General features: G+C 41.7%; 1 protein-coding gene across 7 annotated transcripts in view; it reads left to right on the top strand.

Annotated features, from left to right (window-relative positions):
- Positions 1–1,107: 1,107 nt before the first annotated feature.
- LOC140211695 (transcription factor RFX3-like) overlaps positions 1,108–23,149 on the top strand; it is a 329,720-nt gene continuing 307,678 nt past the window's right edge. For 6 of the 7 annotated variants that reach the window (XM_072281765.1, XM_072281764.1, XM_072281762.1 and 3 more), the window contains exon 1: positions 1,108–1,272. The gene's annotated coding sequence lies outside the window, so the exon portion shown is untranslated. Of the gene's footprint in view, positions 1,273–7,476; positions 7,517–23,149 lie in introns of those variants that run through there. The other variant, XM_072281760.1, reaches the window with a different exon arrangement.

Genomic DNA, 23,149 nt, shown 5'->3' with positions numbered 1-23,149 from the left:
CCCTCCCCCTCCTTCCCGTCCCCCTCCCTCCCTCCTCCTCCTTCCTCCCTTCCCCCCCACCCCATCTCCCTTCCCCCTCCCCCTCCTTCTCCCCCTCCTCCCCCACCCCATCTCCCTTCTCCCTCCCCTCCTCCTCCCCCCTCCCCCTCCTCATCTCCCTTCTCCCTCCCCCTCCTCCTCCCCCCTCCCCCTCCTCCTCCTCCCCCTCCCCCATCTTCCTCCCCCTCCCTCCCCCTCCCCCATCTTCCTCCCCTCCCCCCCTCCCCCCCCTCCTCCTCCCCCTCCCCCCCTCCCCCCCCTCCCCCCTCCTCCCCCCCCCTCCCCCTCCTCCCCCCCCTCCTCCCCCTCCCCCCCCCTCCTCCCCCCTCCTCCTCCCCCTCCCCCCCCCTCCTCCCCCCTCCTCCTCCCCCTCCTCCTCCCCCCTCCCCTCCCCCTCCCCCCCTCCTCCTCCCCCTCCCCCCCTCTCCCCCCCTCTCCCCCCCTCCCCCCCTCCCCCCCCTCTCCCCCCCTCCCCCCCCTCCCCCCCCTCTCCCTCCCCTCCCCCTCCCCCTCCCCCCCTCTCCCCCCTCTCCCCCCCTCTCCCCTCCCCCTCCCCTCTCCCCTCTCCCCTCTCCCCTCTCCCCTCTCCCCTCCCCCCCTCCCCTCCCCTCCCCCCCCTCCCTCCCCCCCTCCCCTCCCCTCCCCCCCTCCCCTCCCCTCCCCCTCCCCCCCTCCCCTCCCCTCCCCCCCTCCCCTCCCCCTCCCCCCCTCCCCTCCCCCTCCCCCCCTCCCCCTCCCCCTCCTCTTCACCCACCCTCCTCCTCCCCCTCACCCCTTCCTCACCCACCCTCCTCCCCCTCACTCTCCTCCTCTTCCTCACTCTCCTTCTACTCCTCCCCCCCTCCCCCTCCCCCTCCCCCTCCCCTCCTCTTCACCCACCCTCCTCCTCCCCCTCACCCCTTCCTCACCCACCCTCCTCCCCCTCACTCTCCTCCTCTTCCTCACTCTCCTTCTACTCCTCACCCCCACCCTCCTCCTCCCACTCTCATTATCATCCTCCTCCTTTCCCCGCAGCTCCAGTTTCGCCCGCTCCCGGCGTCGCGGCGTCCCGCCTCACGGTCACGCCGGTGCTCGCTGCGTCAGTGACGCGCCGGTTCCACTTCCTGCCATCAAGCGCGGTTGCAGCGCTGGCTTGAGTTATAGCAACTGTTGCCTTGTGAATAAAGCGCCGTAGTCACCGTAGTCCTGGCGACTGTTACCCACCAACAGCTGCTCACAACAACAGCAACCGAGGTGAATATTATTAGTATTATTATATATCTGTTGCTACTGAGAGCATTTTGCACCCTGCAGCACCGTCAGCTGGTCTCTACAGCTCTGTGTCTTTTACCGTCTTCTCCCCTTTTCTTACTCATAGAAATGGTGGATCTGAATAATAAGCTGTTAATATTTAAACTGTAGTGCGTGGTCTGCTCTTTCCTCCAATGGTTCCACCCGTGGGGGTTTGCAATATGTTATTTTCAGGTTGCTACTGCTGTTACTGCTCATTAGTGCATTTTGCTTGTGTTTATTGGGTGAAGAAAAATAAATTGAAGTTTTAAAAATACGTTCTAATTAGCTGTTTAAAATATACATTTATTTCATCTCGGTTTAAGGCCTTGATTGGCTTTCACCGATGTTTTTGTTCTATTTTTAATAATTATTCCTATCTGTTTTACAGGTTGTTGCGAATGATTATTTCCCCCTTCCCTTCCCACTCCCTTTATAATATTTACCCAAAGGGTATGCATGTGTTTAAATGCTGTGAGCGTGTGCTTGAAATGTTTGCTTTCATAAACGATACGAGTTTCCTTTTGGAGCAGCTGACCATTCATATAGTTCTGTATGCTCGTGTAGGGTTGGAATGGTTGTTGATCTCTTGTATACACACACACACACACACACCATTGCTTTACGTTTTCTGCGGTTCGTGGGTTACAATTTTCTGGATTGGTGTTTTCTTTATGCTATTATTTGAACGATGTTTGATTAAAGAGCAAATAAACGCTATGTTTCTGGCTGTTTAGGATGTGGTGAGAGTGGGTGAGGAGGTCTTTGCCCCCCCCCCACTCCGCCGGCCCTTGTGTAACATATGATGGTGTCGGATCTCCTTGGGATGGGTTTTTCTCTCTCTGCCGCTTCGCTCTAGCGATCGTGGGATTTTTATTTTGAGGGGGCGGGACATATCTAATTTTTTAAAAATTAAAAATCACGCAAAATGGCGAAGAATAAAATTATTTCATTCGTGTGCTCGTATCACATTGTTTTTAAATTATTTATTTGATCCGCGTAGGTTTGGGCCACTTTTAGAACAATATAGATGTATGTGAGATTTGAAAAGATTTTTTATTGTAAAAATGCTGTTTGCTTTCCATTACAAATACTGTTTCAGGTATGATTGAACTTTGGGCATTGTATGCAGATCAGATGAATGATGGCTTTCTTCAGCAAGAGAGGATGTGATTGATTTAATTTTTTTTCCGGCAACATATTGCTGTCCGTTGGTCTATATTTATGGGTAGAGAATATGCAGATGTATTTAACAGTTCTTTAACTTTTACTTTTTATAATTGTTTTTTTTATTCCCTATGATTTAGGAAGTGGAAAAGATTTACTTCGTCTTAAGTATTGCAAAAGATGGGTGTTTAATATTCTTACATTGACCAGAAATAAATATAACATCGCGCAATATTTAATTAAACAGATTACGCTTGTAAATTTGTAACGACTTGTACAGAAACATTCGTTTGTTATTTTTTTCTAAGGAGTGTCTTAAGTAATATTTGTTTTAAATGTAGTGTTTTGTACTTTGTGTAAGCTTACGTTGTTGGGGATCAAATAAGATGCAGCAAGTGGGAATAAACAATAGTGTTATTTGTGGGGTATTAGGTTATTTTCAAATATATTTAATACTATAACTGTGAGTTTAGATATTAACTCTTATTTCTGCATAGGAAGGGGAAGATCATTGGTTAGTTGTATTTTATTAAGCTGAATCTCAACTGACTGATCGAAGCTATACTTGATATGTATAAATACTGTACTACCATGTAGTGCATTATGGAACGTATTTAAACTAGATCACGTGCAATACCCTGTTTTTTACTTAAATTATATTTGACGCAAAATTGGAGAAGAAATGTCAATTACAGGTAGGTATACAGTGTATGATACAATAGCTTTTAGAACAAAAGTGTTATTTAGACATTTGTTACTGATAACAGTAAGTACTCAGAAAAGGAATAAGCAAGCAATAAGAAAAATAGCCACTGCTTCCATTTTATGCCAGAGTTATTAGCAGAATGTCCTCAGGCACTTCATATAAATAATTGTGATCAATTGAAACAGACCTGTCTAAGAGGATATTAGAATTGTGACGAAAAGGTTTGCCACAAAAGATTTTTAAAGCATGTTAAATGATATATGTCAAATTGGGGACGTTTGGGGATCTGTTAGTTATAGGGGATGCTCAAGGTGCTAGAATTGGGGGAGCAGAGAAGTCAGAGGCTTCTGAGCCTGAATGAGATTCAGGTTTGAAATTAATTGATCATGTGTACAGTGAAATGCATCGTTTGCATTAACAGCCAACATACCCAAGGTGTACTGGGGGCAGCCCGCAAGTATTCAGTGACAACAACATAGCATGCCCACAATGCGTGGCTGAACAACGCAGAACACAACAACAGCAAAACCAGTATGGTTCCTCCCTCCCACCAACAAATATGCATAATCATTTAACCCGAAGACAGGCCATCTTCTTCAGACTCTGACTTGGACTCAGACACTCAGGCATTGGGTCTTCAGCTATCCAGGGCTCCAACCAGTGGGCCTTGACTAACGGACTTCTGATTCGACCCTCGGGCCAGGTCCTCGGCATCAAACCCAGGAACGCTGATCATCAAACACCAGGCCTTGAACTCTGGATTCGTTGATATTTGGGGTCCAGTCACTAGACCTCAAACTCCAGTTCCACTGATTTGTAAACCCAGGGGCTGGGAGTGGGGGCACAAAGTAATTAGTCCTAGTTCTTCCTGCTGGCATGGAATCAGAATCAGGTTTAATATCAGTCTGAAATTTGTTGTCTTTGTGGTAGTAGTACAATGCAATACATAATAGATAAAAAGAATTACAGTAAGTACAATGTTTGTATATATTAAACAAGTAGTGCAAAATTAGTAACAAAAAGGTAGTGGGGTATTGTTCATGGATTCAATATCCATTTAGAAATTGGATGGCAAAGGAGAAGAAGCTGCTCCTGAATCATTGAGTGTGTGCTTTCGGGCTTCTTCACCACCTCCCTGGTGGTAGCAATGAGAACAGCATGATCTGGGTGATGGGGATCCTTAATGACGGGCACTGCTTTTTTGAGGTATCGCTCCTTGAAGATGTCCTGGATACTGCGGAGGCTGGTGCCCATGATGGAGCAGACTAAGTTTACAACTCTCAGCAGCTTACTTCAATCCTGTGCAGAAGCTGCCTTCTCATACCAGACAGTGAGGCAGCCAGTTAGAATGCTCTCCACAACACAGCTGTAGAAATTTGCAAGTGTTTTTCGTGACATATCAAATCTCCTCAAACTCCGAGTGAAATGTAGCCACGGTCATGCCTTTGTAGTTGCATCAATATGCTGAAACTCATCGATAAGGCAAGAGAAAGTTGTACAGCATGGAAACATGCTCTTTAGATACCAACTTTGTGCCAATCACAAAGTACCCATCCACAATATTTCCTTTTATAATTCTCCCCATGAGCTCCTTCCATTTTTTTTCTTGGGCAATTTACAGTGGCTATTTAACTGATGTCTTTGGGATGCAGGAGGAAACTCGTACAAGTTATTGGGAGATCAGACAGAAAGCACTGGTGATGAATTGAAGCAGTGAGGCAGCAGCTGCACCACCGTGTGCCCCGAAGGTTTGAAAACAAGAACCTTAAATTTTGAGGCAATGCTTGAAGAAGACAGATAAATGCAACAGGCTGTGTAGTTTTGTTGACTCAATATTATAGTGTGGAATAATGGAGATTATCACGGAAAGTATTGAATAGTCAGACTGGAGGTAGACATGATTGAGGGTTGTGTGGCAGATGAGCTGATGAAAAGTCTGTTTCTTGCTATACACTTAGTGGCCACTTTATTAGGTATACCTATACACCTGTTGGTTAATTCTTATAACTAATAAGTCAATTATGTGGCAGCAGCTCAATGCAGACATGATCAAAAGGTTCAATTGTTATTCAGACCGGTCATTAGAATGGGGAAGAAATATGATCTAAGTGGCTTTCACCATGGAATGATTGTTATTGCCAGATGGGGTGGGTTGAGGATCTCAGAAACTGCTGATCTCTTGGGGTTTTCATGCACAATCATCTCCAGAGCAGAGGTTCCCAACCTGGGGTCCATAGACCCTTCAGTTAACCGTAGGGGTTCATGGCATAAAAAGGCTGGGAACCCCTGATCTAGAGTTTACAAAGAGTGATGCAAAAAAAAGCAGTGAATGGCAGCCCAATGGGCAAAAATGCCTTATTAATAGGAGAGGTCAAAGGAGAATGGCCCGACTGGTTCAAGTTGCCAGGAAGGTGACAATTAACTCTGATAACCATGCGTTACAACAGTGTTGTGCCGAAGAGCATCTCTGAACACAATGCATCAATCCTTGAGATGCATGGGCTACAGCAGCAGAAGACAACAGACTTGTACTTAGTGGTCACTTTTGTTATGTTTTGAAATTTCAAAACATTAAACTAATTCAAAGGAAGATGCAGGACTCCAAAATGTGAGTCTAACTTTGTGTTTTACTTTAAAAAATGCACGCATGCAATTCACTTATTTGTACATATAACTGGTAATGAATTATTTAAATGAACATGATAAAGATATATACATACACACAATTACTCAAATGTTATTGAAATATTAAATACACAACTTCTTGCTTAGCTACAAACTCCAACACAATAGAGAATACATCTCAACTATATACACGGTATATTATATAATATAACTACTATATACAGGCATCCACAGCATAGTAAATTTTAAATTGTCCCATTCAGGCCAAAAGATTTAATCGTTGTGGAAAGTTTCTTACTCTTGTGGTATAACATGTTACCTGACAAAGGGAATCACTCTACTTGGCTGGTGAGACTTGTGGCTGTGAAACAATCTTGGGTTCTGGGGCCTTCTCCATGGTGATTGTACAAATTGACTCTGAGACTGCAAGAAGTGGTCTTGATAGCTCTTGACACCTTCCTTTTAGTTGGTGCATCTTGATCTTGGGAGCGTGCATTGAATTCACTGGTGTATTCTCTTATTAATCCTTCTGATGCTCCCTTTATGATCTGATCCCTCTTCTTGGTTTCCTCATTCACAACATCATCTGCCGAATCCTTTGCTTTTGTATCTCCATTGGCTCCTTTCTTTTTGATCTTCCATTCATCTTGCAATTTTCTCAACCAGCTATAACTAAGCCACATTTTGTAAGTAACTGTCTGATTAACATCAGAAACTTTCTCAGATACGTTGCCTGTAAAAACTGTTGTAGTCGAACCACTGTTTTCATCACTTTCATGATTCCTCTGAGCAGCATAGTCATTCTTAGTCCAATAAGCTATATGCTTTCCAACCAGAGTTACAAAAGTTGGCACAAACACCTGTTTGCCCTCCATTGGGCAACGGTTTATGGTGTATAGCACGGAGACAGTTGTGGCATCATCCAGTACCTTTCTTAATTCACTTCCAGTTGGCTGTTTTGCAGGGGATGTGACATGTAAATGGTGGATGGATGTGGCATGTAAATGTTTGGAGATCCATCCACCAAGTTGTTGTCTCAGCCAATCACATCCTCACAGTGCTGGTTTTCCTGTTTTTACCACAATGTGGCTTGTTGATTGTTGTATTTCACTGTCATGGATTACATTCCCACAGGAGTTCTCTCTTCTCCAGTATAAGTTCTTAGTTGAATATCTGCAGGCTTCAGATTCATCTTTGAAATGGTGTTCAAACTCATTTTGTGGAATGACTGAAACAGCTGAACCATTTTGTGGAACAACTGTAACAGCTGAACCAGTGTCCAATTCCATTTTAATTAATTTGCTATTAACTTCTGGTGTAAGCCCTATTGCTTGTCTGTTGTTAGTTTTCACATTGTAAATCTCAAGGGTACTCAGTCCTGTGTCAGATTTTTCATCTATGCCATGCTGATTAGTGTTCTTTTTGAAACTGCAACTTGAATTTTTAGCTTTTTCTCGTCTCTATGTAGACCATTTATTTTAGACTGCCCGGCCTTTGTATGTCCTGCTTTGTTGCATTTTCTCTAAGTTTCACCTTTAAACCTGCATTAGTCTGGTCTATGTGGCCCGTTGCCACAATTCATTCAACCAGGCCGGTTTCTGTTTCGATGTTGCAGTTTTGCTCATGGTCACTTTCATTCCTAACTGCAACTCAATTGTGTCTCTGTCTGCAGATTCCATTAAAACAGTGATTTCAACTGCTTTTTTAAATGTAAGTACAAACGTAGTTAGGAGCCATTTTTTAAAAAAGTGCTTTCCTATAAGATTCCACAGTTTCAGTTTTTTTTGTGTTCTCGCACATTCTATCTTGTTGCTGATTGATGGGATGGGAGTATGGGTTTGGGTGATCTTTTTGCTTTTGTGCAAGGGAGGCGTTGAGGTTTGCAAGTTTTTGTTTTTCTTTCTTCTTGTGTGGGGGGGGGCAGAATTGATATCTTTCTTTCAACCACTGCTATGGTTTTTCTATATTTCATGGCCATCTGGAGAGGACAAACCTTAGTTGTATTTTGCATACTCTTTAATATTAAAATGAAATTTTGAACTCTCAGTACAGCATTAAACCCATTACTGAATTGACAATGTTCAGATGATCTGTTCAGTTTAGCTATGCATGCTGAAATTGACTCCCCTTCTTTTTGCTTCTGCTTATGAAGCCTAAAGTGTTCTGCAGTCAATAGTTGCCTCAGTTCTAAATATTCCTACATTTCTTGACAATATCAGCAAAGCTCATTTCTGCTGCTTTGATTGGAAGAGTCAAACTATGAAACAAACTGTATGCCTTTAAACACAATGCACTTAGCAAAATTGGTACTTGTATCTCATTGGCTATTTCATTTGTTTCAAAATACTGTTCAATTAGCTCGGAATACATGAGCCAGCTATCTCTTATAGAATCAAGTGTATCAGTCTGATGTAGATAGCTATTTCTGCTCTTTTTATTTATGATTATTATCACCTGGTACTCACTATGCTGTTTACTGCCGTTTTTTAAATTGGACAGTCTCTGCACGTCCTGCACTGTTTTTTTTTCTAACTCCCCGTTCCTCACTGTTTCAATGGTCAGTAGTCATATGGGTTGTTTTTAAAAATATTTCATCACCATTGTTATATTATGTAACTTCAAAGCATTAAACTAATTAAAAGGAAGCCACAGGACTCTGAAATGCAAGTCTAATTGTGTCTTATTTTAAGCAAGGTGCGCACATATCACATGATAGCGTGTTGACATGCAATTCATGTACTTGCACATGTAACCTGTAATGAATTATTTAAACAAGAATACTTGATCAACCAATGTATGTACAAGATTATTCATATTATTGAAATAATAAATGCACCATCTTTATTAGATACTGGTTTTACCTAATAAAGTGGTCACTGAATACATTATGAAAGTGGAAAGAGGTGGTCCTATGATACAGCTATGAGACCTAGACCTTAACACTGGTTAAATGCCACAGAGTTTTAATTTAATTGCTAGGGAAAGGAGTTCAGACAGAGTCCAGGGAATGGAGCTTCAGTCTGTTGGTTACTCATCCAGTTCTGGAATTTGGACTATAGAGGGGTCAAAAGCAGTAGTCATAATGTAAAGCTGATACCATCAAATGGAAACTGAAAACATAATTTTATATGATGTTGCTTGGGAAATGTGTAGATGAGAAATAAGGGAGGGCGTCATGGAGCATCTAGTATACAAGACCATAAGACATATGAGCAGAATTAGGCCATTCAGCCCATCCAGTCTGCTCCGCTATTTCATCATGGCTGATTTCTGTATTATCCCTCTCAGCCCCATTCTCCAGCCTTCTCCCTCTGACATTTGACACCTTTACTAATCAAAACCTATCAACCTCCCTTTTAAAGATGCCCAATTACGGCTTCCACAGCCTTCTGAGGCAATGATTCCACAAACTCACCACCCTCTGACTTAATAATTTCCTTCTTATCACTGTTCTAAAGGGACATCCTACTCTAAGGCTGTGTCCTCTGGTCCTAGACTCTCCCACTGTAGGAAATATCCATTCCATATCCACTCTATCTCAGCTTTTCAATATTTGATATGTTTCAGTGAGATTCCTAGCCCCTTGTTCTTCTAAACTCCAGCAAGTACACACCCACCAACATCACGTACTCCTCATATGTTAACTGTTTCATTCCCACAATCATTCCCCTGAACCTCCACTGGACCCCCTCTAGAGCCAGCACATACCTTCTTAGATAAGGGTACCAGAACTACTTACAATATTTGTTCTGACCAAGTATGCAGCCTCAGTATTATATTATTGCTTTTATATTTAAGTCCTCTAGAATGTAAACTATATAGAATAGTATTGGAAATGTATAAAAAGGTAAAATAATATCAGTGCAAGTGTGGAGGAAGAAGCCATTGTTTGTAGGTCAGGGAGGGTAAAGAAATGTGCAGTGATTTTGTAGATAAAAGGGAGGTTTGATTTTGGGTTGCACTTCCAGAGAGTTTGTAAATTTAGAGAGAGCTCAGTTTAGAGAGAGGGAGATCTATTAACAAGATAGACTAATGTGTGTATGTGTGAGGTGGGGAGGAAATAAACTTCCATGGTTATTAGTTTAATAGGAGTAGATTCAGAGAGCAGGACATAGGAGTCAAAATTAAATTTGTAAAGATAAGTTAGAGAACACCAGAAACTTGGGTACAAGGGGATATTAGAATTCGGGCATAATGGGCTCAAAAAAAAACTGTAAAGGGAAAAGAGCAATTGGTTACATATTTAATAATAAAGTCAACAAGCTTTTCACTCCGAGAGTATGCGGTGGAATTTGGACGCTAAGATGACCACAAGAAGGATAGTATCATAGTTAATCTTGAAGTAGTGTGGTTTTGTGATGAGACACAGCTTCTAGGTGCTTTAACTGTCTGGCTATATCTGATGCTAAATTGGCCATCACAGCTCTTCAGATTTTTGCCTTCAGACTCAGTAGAATAGAGCTAAGGATTAGCCAGAGTGAAAGTAATAGGGATAGAAACAAAAAATCTAAAATAACAGTGAATTGTAGAAATAATGTACTTTTTTTTGGTTGTCATTCATAGTTTTCAACATTTGCTCCAAGGATCTGTTTTTAGCAAACATGCCATCATTAAAGAAAATCCTATAGAAAGAAAGTTCATCATCCTGGTACACGCAAGCTCTAATTAATCATTACGTTAAGAAGTGTTTGAATAATCCATATTTTAATGAAAAGAAACCTTGGAGATTTTACTTGCTAAGTTATAAAAGTACAAGGGGAAGTATCATTCATAACTCAACAACAAAAATCTCCCTGTAATATTTCTTTCGAATCCTCATAATTCATCATCAAAAGTTCCTCTTAATGGACAAAGACTTGCAATATTTCTCTCTCGTATTGTCAAGTTCAAAATAAAAACTATATCAAATGCATTGCTTACTGAATGTGGACTTTTCATTTTTTAATGGATTTCACGACAGTGGACATTCTTTGTTTGCCATCAACAAATGGTTTCTGAGTTTCTCACACAGTGCTAGAGGAAGTCAGGCGGTAGCCACAGAGTCGATATTTCAGACGTAGACCTTTCCTCAATCATGACTGGAAAGGAAGGCGGATGAAGTCAAAGTAAAAAGGTGGGAGGAGGAAAAGCACAAGCTGGCACGTGATAGGTGAAACCAGGTGAGGGGTAGGTGGGTGGGTGAGGGAGGGGGGCTGAAATAAGAAGCTGGGAGGTGATAGTTGGAAGAGGTAAAGGGCTGAAGAAGAGGACTGATAGGAGAGGACAGAGGGCCATTGAAGAAAGGGAAGGAAGGGGGGGCACTAGAAGGTAATTAAAAGAAGGGTGAGAGGGCAGCCAGAATGGGGAGTAGAAAAAGAGAGTGGGAGCGGAGGGGAGAGAAATTGATGTTCATGCTATCAGGTTGGAGGCTACTCAAGTGCATTCTGAAACAAAACATTGAAATGTTTATTCCAAACCAACTAACAATTCACCATAGTGTCTGCTGGATATAATATTATATGCATTATCAAGTGAAATTTTTGCTAAATTGAATTCACCAACAGAGCTATGAAAATACAGTTGTACTGATTAACCTGGTAGATGAAATTCTGGAGTAATGATCTGAATCTTCATTCTAGAGGTATATATAGTTTCAAGTTTGTGTTAAAGCTAATAAAACTGCAAGTGCATTGCATACTGGCTCTAAACCATCACCTTTGACTTTTAACTTAAGTAGATAAGATTGCATGCAGTACATCAAGATGGTGGGTTACCTTTCAGCATATGATAGCTGCTCAATTGGAATAATACTTTATCAGTTTTTTTAAACCAAACATCACATTTTGAAGTTTCCTGGGCTTCCAGCAATTTGCCACTGAAAGCCACATGAGAATATTGGCAGATGAAGAGGCTGACTGAAATACAATAAAGATTCACAACTGCTTTCTCATTATGACTAGAAAAGAGTTCATCACAGTACTTTGGTAGGGCTTGCGGTCTGGATCTGGCTGTTTTAATTATGTCAGGATGGCTGATACCTTGACTGACTTGCACCATGACTGTCTTAAATTAGATCTTGGATGGGAGTAATATCAGTGATTTATTGCTGAGAGGCCTGCAGCTGGAAAGCAGAGGGGTGAAGCTTGCAGGGGATGCTACCAATGACACAGGAAAAAGCTGATTTTTTTTCTTGATGTGTCAGAAAAGCATTGATTCCTTGGCTTCACGGTCTTTAATTTAATTAAAAGCTGAGCTCAATACACTTTTGAATATTAGAGGAATCAAAGGATACAGGGATTGAACAGGAAAAAGATGTTGAGCTAAAAGATCAGCCATGTTCTTATGACTTGTAGAGAAGGCCTGAGGGGCAGAAGCACCTTTCTACTTTGTTATGTTTTTTTGTTTCAGGGGCTCAAATTGTTTCCATCACATGATGTGACAATCTTCAGTCTCTTTGACTGTAAAAAAAAACAGTACTTAGAACAGGACTTTCTGTGCTATTCCTGGTGGCCACAAGTTACCAGTGGTTTTCAGAGTGGCCAAAGCTCTCCAATTTTTTATATTCTATATGTGTAAATCAAGCTGGCAATATCTTGATACCAGTCAGAATGAGTGATTACTTACATTTGTGTCTATTACTTGCTGGGGGCATTGGAGGCCAAAATTTAAAAACAAATTGTGGTTGGTTTGTAAACTACTGGTAATTTCTGATTCCCATGTTGAGCAAGGAGAAAGTCACCTTTCCTCCACCATTCCCTATTCTTGTTTCCTTTTTATACCTTCTCTTTTTACCTGCCCGTCACCTCCATCTGGTTCCCCTCCCCCTTTCCTTTTCTTCCATGGTCTTCTGCCCTCTTCTATCAAATTACCCCTTCTCCAGCCCTGTATCACTTTCGCCAATCAACTTACCAGCCTTTTACTTCACCTCCTCCCCCTTACAGGTTCTCTTATCGCCTGCCACTTTGAAATTCTTCCTCTCTTCGCCCCCTCCACCACCTTAATCTGACTTCTTTCCCCTTCCTTTTCAGTCCTGATGAAGGATCACAGCCCGAAACATCGACTATTTCGTCTTTTTCAGACAGTGTCTTTTTCAGAGATGCTGTCTGGCCTGCTGAGTTTCTCCAGCATTTTGTGTGTGTCGCTAAGGAGAAAGTTATCTTTTAGCAGATGTTTTCTATCAAAGGACAAACCATTCGAATTTCCTACAAATACACTTGTTGTTAGGAGTTACAATATGCTTCTGATGCTCAGATTAAAATGGAAGTTATTCTCAATATTCACATGCTGATATTTGCTGAATGGTTCTGATGATCAGTTATTATATGTTCCACTTCATAGAAACACATAATTTGAACTTGCTAGGGAGCAAAGTACGGAGTTCACATCATCTGTGAACATGTCTGAGGAGGATGACACACAGGAGGAAGATGATTAGCCACCGGCATCGATAGGTGGCAGGAAGTTTAAATCTTGCTTTTGGTTGTACAGATTTCCCCCGCCATCCGAAGGTAGAGCGTTCCTATGAAACGGTTCGTAAGCCAGAATGTCGTAAAGCGAAGAAGCAATTACCATTTATTTATATGGGAAAAATTTGTGAGTGTTCGCAGACTCAAAAATAACCTACCAAATCATGCCAAGTAACACATAAAACCTAAAATAACAGTAACATATAGTAAAAGCAGGAATGATATGATAAATACACAGCCTATATAAATTAGAAATTCTTCTTCACAACGATTGCCTGCACTGTTCTCTGCGCGAAAATCTCACGCGAGCGCTCTCCAGGAACCTTTAAGCTATGAAGCTGCCAAATCATACCAAATAGCACATAAAAATACACAGCCTATATAAAGTAGAAATAATGTATGTGTAATGTAGTATCACTTACCGGAATTGGGACAGCGCTGAGCACACTGATGATGGTGTGTTAGGCTGAGTCGGAGGTTGGGGTGGTGCAGTGGCCCCCACTCTCCGGGCAGCAAACCGATACCGATCCGTGAAGCATGCAGGAGTCCAGCGGTTGCCTGGAGGCACCCAGCACATCTTTAAGAAAAAAGCCGAAATAAACAAGCTAATTAATTAGGTGCTGCCCGGCGAATCACTTCTGATCTGGGCCGACATTTACATGCCGGGTGGCACCTAATTAATTACCTTGTTTATTTCGGCTTTTTTCTTAAAGACATGCTGGGTGCCTCCCGGCTACCGCTACATTCTTCGCGAATCGGTATCTGTCTGCGACCCGGGGTTTGGGGTGGTGGGACACTGAGATTTCGATTGTTATCCTTTCCTCTTCCAGTTGCATCAGCTCTTCATCTATCAGTTCTTGGTCATGGGATGCCAAAACCTCTTCAGCATCATCTTTGTCAACTTCCACAAGCCAAACTCACTTTGTCCTTACTTCATTCACCGTGATCGAAACACTTAATTATGTCTAGTTTTACGGTAAGTGTAACACCCTTACGAGCTCTTTCAGGGTTTTCCGATACCTTAGAACTCATCTTGCTAACAGATGCTCACAGGCACGTGTTTAAGCAATGCCGGCGAGAATGCTGTTCCGAATCCGGGGGAGAGCGGCTGCTTGGGGCGCGCACTGCTTTTTTTTGTAACAGTGAAAACACCTGTTAGCGAAAACAGGGAACTAATGTAGGTCTTTCGTAACAGTGAGGTTTCATAAAGTGAACGTTCGAAAAGCGGGGGACACCTGTATACGTAGTTCAATATCAAACACTGATGCAACTGGTATACATTCTTCTTACCCATCCAGTGTTCCAAAGGTAAATAAGTTGTACAAATTGCCAGCCATCCCTTGCATAATATTTTCCTAGTCCTGTGATGGATATTTACTCCTTGGTTTTTTGCTAATCTCAGCACTCTAAGCACAGCAGCTGAAACATGTAAGATCAAAATCAGATGCAAGTAAACTTACAACTAACAGTTTGTTTAGTTTCTGGTTGTAAATGAGAGTTGGTCTTCATATCTTAAAATGTAAATAGAAAGCAGTAATCAGCTTGAAGTTAAACCAAGTAATGTTTATAGAACAGCTTTGCAAACAGATGCTCTGTCTGTAAAAACAGATGCTACTCATTGCACCTGCTTATTGCTGCTCAGAGGTATATTATAAGACAATAGGTTGTTTAATTTGACTTGTTTTGAAACAGACAAGTTGACTAAGTTGCTTAGTTCAAGGGAGCTTATATAACAGATGGATAATATTATTTAGCAATTCAATAACTGATGTGTTTATTGTTGGGAGTTTCATGCACTGAGGTAAATTAGTTTCATAGCATTAATTGTGCAACTATGTCTCCAAGAAGCTTTTAGAAGCTTTTAGACTATTTATGTTAAAAGGTTATCTGAGGAAATATCATATGCGCATGAAGTCATCCAAGTGGTAGAAAGTATAAATGTAGAGAACAGTTCAGGCTTATTAGGAAAGTGGTAAGGAACATCAAGAAACATGGAGTGAGTTAGAATCTATTCCTTCAGCTTCATTTTCTGCAATGGATGACTTGTCCATCTGCAACTCCTTGGTATGTCTTTTTAATTTACAGAAACTGTATCTGTGTTTTGGAAACCCTTTACCCTCTGTGCTTTACATTTTAAAAAATGGTTTATGCTTTGTGTCTTGGAAATGCTTTGTAATTTGGAAACGTTTAAGATAGAAATCCTAAGAGGTTTAAATGTGTATTAAGATTGTTGTTTGGATTTAAACGTGTATCACTGAAAATAAATGAACTATATTTTAAACTACTTTGTTAACTGGAAGTATCTTCTCTTTGGAGGGAATCTACCACTCGAATAGTGAGTATTGGCATCCAAACGTACATTGGAGAATAAACAGGGAAGTAAACTGGTCTTTGAACATTGTGTAGTTACAGTATAATCTCCCCTTAGTGGGAGTACTCGTGGCTCTTTATATCCCATAGGCTTAAGGTCTTTTTTGAGTTTAGAACTTCACGATCACCAAATCCAATGGCATTACAACCCTAACTCTATTGAATTAATTTGTGCCCACAAGCTGGTCAAATGCCAGTTTAAGAATGTGCAGTGAAAGTTTGTACAGAACAATAAAGCAAATGTGCAGTTATTTTCAACAATGCACACAAAATGCTGGAGGAACTCAGCAGACCAGGCAGTATCTATGGGGGAGAAAAAAGTACAGTTGACGTTTCAGGCCGAGACCCTTCGGCAGGACTGGAGAAAAAAAGATGAGTAGTAGATTTAAAAGCTGGGGGAGGGAGAGAGAAACACAAGTTGATAGGTGAAACCGGGAGCGGGAGGAATGAAGTAAAGAGCTGGAAGTTTATTGGTGAAAGAGATACAGGCTGGAGAAGGGGGAGTCCGATAGGAGAAGACATAAGGCCATGGAAGAAAGGGGGGAGGAGCACCAGAAGGAGGCAATGGGCAGGCAAGGAGATTAGGTGAGAGAGGGAAACGGGGATGAGGAATGGTGTAGAGGGGAGGCATTACCGGAAGTTTAAGAAATTAGTGTTCATGCCATCAGGTTGGAGACTTCCCAGACAGAATAGAAGGTGTTGTTCCTCCAACTTGAGTGTGGCTCCTCGACAGTAGTGGAGGCCATGGATTGACATATCAGAATCGGAATGGGAAGTGGAATTAAAATGGGTGGAGCTGGGAGATCCTGCTGCTTCTGGCGGATGGAGCGGTTCTCGGCGAAATGGTCTCCCAATCTATTTCGGGTCTCACCGATATACAGGAGGCCACACTGGGAACACCAGACACAGTATATAACCTCAACAGACTCACAGGTGAAGTGTTGCGTCAACTGGAACACTGTTTGGTGCCCTGGATGGTAGTGAGGAGGAGGTGTAGGGACAGGTGTAGCACTTGTTCTGTTTGCAAGGATAAGTGCCAGGAGGGATGAATGGAGAAGGGAGTCACGTGGGGAGCATTCCCTGTGGAAAGCAGAAAGTGGGCGTGGGGGTGGGGAGAGGGAAAGATGTGCTTTCTGGTGGGATCCCGTTGGAGCTGGCAGAAGTTCCAGAGAATTATTTGTTGGACACGAGGGCTTATAGGATAGTAGGTTGAGGACAAGAGGAGCCTGGTAGGGTAGTGGGAGGATGGGGTAGGAGCAGATGCGTGTGAAATAGATGAGATGCTGTTGAGGACAGTGTTGATGGTGGAGGAAGGAAAGCCCCTTTCTTTGAAAAAGGAGAACATCTCCTTCGTTCTCGAATGAAAAGCCTCACCCGAAGCCTGATAGAACAAAAGGCCATGGAAGAAAGAAAAAGGGGGACTTCTGATAGGAGAGAGCTGAAGGTTCTTTTCTGTTTTCCATGGACTTCTGTTCTCTCCTATCGGACCACCCCCCCCCCCCCCCACCAACTTCTCCAGCCCTGTATCTCTTTCACCATTTAACTTCCCAGGTCTTTACTTCATTCCTCCCCCTCCCAGTTTCACCTGTCAGCTAACACAAAATAATCTGCAGATGCTGGGGTCAAAGCAACACCCACAACACACTGGAGGAACTCAGCAGGTCAGGCAACATCCGTGGAAAAGATCAGTCGACGTTTTGGGCCGGAACCCTTCATCAGGACTGTAGAGGGAAGGCCCAACCTGCTGAGTTCCTCCAGCATGTTGTGAGTGTTGCTTTCACCTATCAGCTTGTGTTTCTGTCTCTCCTCCCTCACCTTTTAAACCTACTCCTTTTTTTTTTCCTCCAGTCAAGTTAGAAAAGTTAGAAGTTAGAAAAGATGTTAGACAAGTTCGACAATGGTCCCCAATCACCGGGCCACGGACCGGTACCGGACCACAAAGCATGTGCTACAGGGCCGTGAGGAAACAATATGAGTCAGCTGCACCTTTCCTCATTCCCTGTCACGCACTGTTGAACTTGAACATAGGGTTGCCAACTGTCCCGTATTTGCCGGGACATCTCATATATTGGATTAAATTGGTTTGTCCCATACAGGACCGCCCTTGTCCCGTACTTCCCCCGCTAAGGTAGAGCGTTCCTTTGAAACCTTTCGTGCCAAAATAGCGTAAAGTGAAGAAGCAATTACCATTAATTTATAAGGGAAACATTTTTGAGCGTTCCCAGACCCAAAAAATAACCTACCAAATCATAACAAATAACACATAAAACCGAAAATAAATAACACTAACATATAGTAAAAACAGGAATGATATGATAAATACACAGCCTATATAAAGTAGAAATAATGTATGTACAGTATAGTCAGGAAGATGAAGGCAAAACCGATTTGTGGGAAAAAAAAAATCAGCACATATGCGCATGCACACACAGGTGTCTGCGCAAGGCTTCATGGTCATCGTAGTCTTTCCTGGGGTAAAGTGTCCCGGGATTTAACTGCTACTCTTGTCCCTTATTTGGGAGTGAGAAAGTTGGCAACCCTAACTGTAAAAGACATGTTGAGGTGAGTTTAACCCTACTTGAACACCCCCCCCCCCCCCCCCACCAGTCAGCCGGTCCGCAAGAATATTGTCAGTATTAAACCGGTCTGCGGTGCAAAAAAGGTTGGGGGCCCCTGAGTTAGAAAAGCATTTAATTGAAGTAAGGGGAATTATGAGGCTATCAGGCAGGAAATTGGAGGCTTAAATTGGAAACAGATGTTCTCAGGGAAAAGTATGAAAGAAATTTGGCAAATATTCAGGGGATATTTGTGTGGAGTTCTGCATAGGTATGTTTCAGTGAGACAGGGAAGTTATGGTAGGGTACAGGAACCGTGGTGTACAAAGGCTGTAATAAATCTAGTCAAGAAGAAAAGAAAAACTTACAAAAGGTTCAGAGAGCTGGGTAATGTTAGAGATCTGGAAGATTATAAGGCTAATAGGAAGGAGCTTAAGAAGGAAATTAGGAGAGCCAGAAGGGGCCATGAGAAGGCCTTGGCGGGTAGGATTAAGGAAAACCCGAAGGCATTTTATAAGTATGTGAAGAACAAGAGGATAAGATGTGAAAGAATAGGAACTATCAAGTGTGACAGTGGAGAAGTATGTATAGAACCGGAGGAAATAGCAGATGTACTTAATGAATACTTCAATATTCACTATGGAAAACGATCTTGGTGATTGTAGTGATGACTTGCAGCAGACTGAAAAGCTTGAGCATGTAGATATTAAGAAAGAGGATGTGCTGGAGCTTTTGGAAAGCATCAAGTTGGATAAGTCGCCGGGTCTGGATGAGATGTATCCCAGGCTACTGTAGGAGGCGAGGGAGGAGATTGCTGAGCCTCTGGCGATGATCTTTGCATCATCAATGGAGACTGGAGAGGGTCTGGAGGATTAGAGGGTTGCGGATGTTGTTCCTTTATTCAAGAAAGGGAGTAGAGATAGCCCAGGAAATTATAGACCAGTGAGTCTTACCTCAGTGGTTGGTAAGTTGTTGGAGAAGATCCTGAGAGGCAGGATTTATGAACGTTTGGAGAAGTATAATATGAATAGGAATAATCAGCATGGCTTTGCCAAGGGCAGGTCATGCCTTACGAGCCTAATTGAATTTTTTGAGGATGTGACTAAACGCATTGATGAAGGTAGAGACATAGATGTAGTGTATATGGATTTCAGCAAGACATTTGATAAGGTACCCCATGCAAGGCTTATTGAGAGAGTAAGGAAGCATGGGATCCAAGGGAACATTACTTTGTGTATCCAGAACTGGATTGCCCAGAGAAGGCAAAGAGTGGTTGTAGACAGGTTTAATTCTGCATGGAGGTCGATGACCAGTGGTGTGCTTTAGGAATCTGTTCTGGGACCCCTACTCTTCGTGATTTTTATAAGTTTGCTGATGACACCAAGGTTGGGGACATTGTGAATAGTGTGGAGGAACATTGATAGGATGCAAAACTGGGCTGAGAAGTGGCAGATGGAGTTAACCCAGATAAGTGTGCAGTGGTTCATTTTGGTAGGTCAAATATGATGGCAGAATATAGTATTAATGGTAAGACTCTTGGCGGTGTGGAGGATCAGGGGGATCTTGGGGTCCGAATCCATCAGACACTCAAAGCAGCTGCGCAGGTTGACTCTGTGGTTAAGGCATACAGTGTATTGGCCTTCAATCATGGAATTGAATTCAGGAGCCAAGAGGTAATGTTGCAGCTTTATAGGACTACACTTGGAGTACTGTGCTCAGTTCTGGTCGCCTCACTACAGGAAGGATGTGAAAGCCATTGAAAGGGTGCAGAGGAGATTTACAGGGATGTTGCCTGGATTTGGGAGCATGCCTTATGAGATTAAGTTGAGTAAACTTGGCCTTTTCTCCTTGGAGTAACGGAGGATGAGAGGTGACCTGATAGAGGTGTATAAGATGATGAGAGGCATTGCTTGTGTAGATAGTCAGAGGCTTTTTCCAAGGGCTGAAATGGTTGCCACAAGAGGTCACAGGTTTAAGGTGCTAGGGAGCAGGTACAGAGGAGATGTCAGGGGTAAATTTTTTACTCAGAGAGTGGTGAGTGTGTGGAATGGGCTGCCGGCAACAGTGGTGGAGGCGGATACTATAGGGTCTTTTAAGAGACTTTTAGATAGGTACATGGAGCTTAGTAAAATACAGGGCTATAGGTAAGCCTAGTAATTTCTAAGGTAGGGACATGTTCAGCACAACTCTGTGGGCCAAAGGGCCTGTATTGTGCTGTAGGTTTTCTGTTTCTATGTTTCAGTCCTGCCAAAGGGTCTTGGCCCTAAACGTTGACTGTACTTTTTTCCATAGATGCTGCCTAGCCTGCTGAGTTCCTCCAGCATTTTGTATGTTGTGCTTGAAATTCCAGCATAAGCAGATTTGGTTTTTAGATATTTTCAATAATTTTTTTTGTAAATTATTGCTCTTACTGGTTCTATGCAGCATGTCCCTTGTGGGACCTCCAGAAGTTAAAGCATATTTCTACCTGTGCTCTAGGTACTGAACGCTGCTTAGCTGAACAACAAGCAATTCAATAGTGAATTTAAGCAACATGTTCCATTCTGCTGTACCCATTGGAAGTGCAGTGCAGAGCAGAGACTTGGGCTTTACACTGAGGGAGCAAATTTTATGTCCTTTTTATTCCTCTCATTGCAGTACTCGATTCGATGTGCTTTAAATTACCTAGAAATAATAGGATAATGAAGATAGAATTCATTGTTAATATGAAACTTTGCAGCTTGGATATATTGTGGAAGAAAAAAATGTGAAATCACTTTCACTGAATTATAAGGGGGTGAAATGTGCGGCACCTCAGAATCTATCCAAGTAAATATTGTTTTGCATTTGTTGTACTTCATATTGGGTTTGGTGGGAAAAGAAAACCTGAGAGCATTTTGCTAAATTAAGACCTTTGGAAACTTATAACTTGAATTAGAAGAAGCTGAGTCTTCACACATTCAGCTAGTAAAAAGATATTCCTTCTAATCTGCAAAGATAATGTGAGGAGTTGAAAACTTCTTGCTAAGAATGTGGAGAATAGACAAATGACAAATTACATTTATCCCAGGCTTCTGTCAATGGGTTGTTCCAACCTTGACTACAGCAGTAGTAGTTTCCTGATTTCAATTTGGACTTGGAATTGGTGAAATCAAACTTGATCAAGTGGGGGAATGTTTTAATGTGATTGTAACATAGTTAATTATGTAGTATCTAACATAACTACAGACAGAATCTCTGCAGATAATTAAGTTGCTCAAGTCAAAATAAGATCCCATACTTGTGCTGTGTTTCCCCTCTGCATGGAAAATTGTTAAGAGTTATACTGTAAATGCTTTAATTAATATTCAACTTCAGTCCTCAAAAAAGTGTTGGGCTGGCCATTATTAAAAAGACCATATATAAACTTAATTAAAGAGCTCTCCTTGAAGGACTGAATCAACTTTTCTCCTTCCATCTGTAGACACAACTTTGCTGGATCAAATAATGACAGCACAAAAAGATCATTACTTATCTTTTCACCCGTTTATTTCTTCGAGCTCAGCCGGCGAGTGAACTTGGACTCGACATCAGGGAGAGACCCTTCCTCATCTCCCTGGTGGTTCTACAAGTTCACTGCCCGATGTCAGAATTTTCAGAAGTTATAAGGCCACCAATACAGAAGAACAATCAGTTTGATAACTATTCCGGTCAAGTCAATTGGCTATTGATACAGAGAACAATCCGTTTGATAAGCATTCCAGCCAAGTCAATGGACTATTGATACAATAGTACAATCAATTTGTTTGACTCTCCAGCCACCTTAATTAAAGAAACAAATGTTCTATCTGGTTTGCTGGAGCCACAACTTAATTACAAAGATAAGAACATCCGTTAAGTTTATGCTTTAGTTAAGAAAGGAATGTTCTGTCTAATTTCCATCAGGTACTGCTTTTTGTCAAAATCAAAAGGTGTGAAAAGCCCAGAGACATCTATGTGGATCTGGGCGAACTTTAATCATCTTGCTCCAAAGAAGGCAGCTGTGAGACATTACTCAAACACATTGCAGTCACAGACCTAGTCAGTACTTAATTCATTGTTTACAGGGATCTGAGAATCCCCCATTCCCTTAAACTTTATCACATCCTTCATTAATTATAATGTTCTTGCCTTCATTGGCATGAATGGCCTGAGTAATGAATTGTATTCATAAACTAAATATTGTATAGTTGTGAAAAAAGCACTGTATTCAATCACCTTGTCTTTTCATTGTTTAATATCCTTATTACAAGCAAAATTTAAGTTATTGAATCGATTGAATTAATCATTTTAGCTGTTAATTGAATACAATCATTTGTTAACTTGGCATGAATTCTATGAAATTAATGTATTCATTGGCATAAATTATAAGCATTAATCTTAAAATTTGCTTTTAAACAGTATAAGGGTATAAATCATGATGTTAGTTCATTCCATCTCAAGTGCAGCCTTGCTAGTTGAAGCACTAATTGTTGTCTCCCTAACAATGCTGATAGGATTATAAGCAAGCTGCTTGTAACTCAGTTGAGATTTCTAATATTGCCTGTTGCTGTCAGAGTGAACCCAAAATCCAGATGAGCATGATGATTTTTATGATGAAGATCAGAAAGTTTTTGATTTGTTTAGAAAGATTTGAAATGATTTTTGTTCTGGATTGCCATAAAATTTGCTTCTAAACTGTGGAAGTTACCTGTTAACCAGTTTTATGGATTTGATGTTTGTCCTCGGAATGAACATAGGAAGCAGAACATGGCAGTATTCCTTGTAGGCAACACAAAAGAGTGAAATATAGGAGGGAAAATACTCGAATCCATAATTGAGGAAGAACAGGGAACTTAAAAAAAATAATAGGATTGGTCAAAGACAACATAAATTATGAATGGGAAGTCATATTTGACAAATCTGTTCTAACAGAGTATGTAAGAATGAACATTTCAGGAGGCTTTCAAAAAGCTGCTATGCCAAGTTTGTTGTTT

Source organism: Mobula birostris, chromosome 17 (genome assembly GCF_030028105.1).
Source record: "Mobula birostris isolate sMobBir1 chromosome 17, sMobBir1.hap1, whole genome shotgun sequence".
Classification (NCBI taxonomy): domain Eukaryota; kingdom Metazoa; phylum Chordata; class Chondrichthyes; order Myliobatiformes; family Myliobatidae; genus Mobula; species Mobula birostris.
The sequence above is the reverse complement of the archived record's forward strand: the minus strand, read 5'-3'. Positions and strand labels throughout refer to the sequence as shown.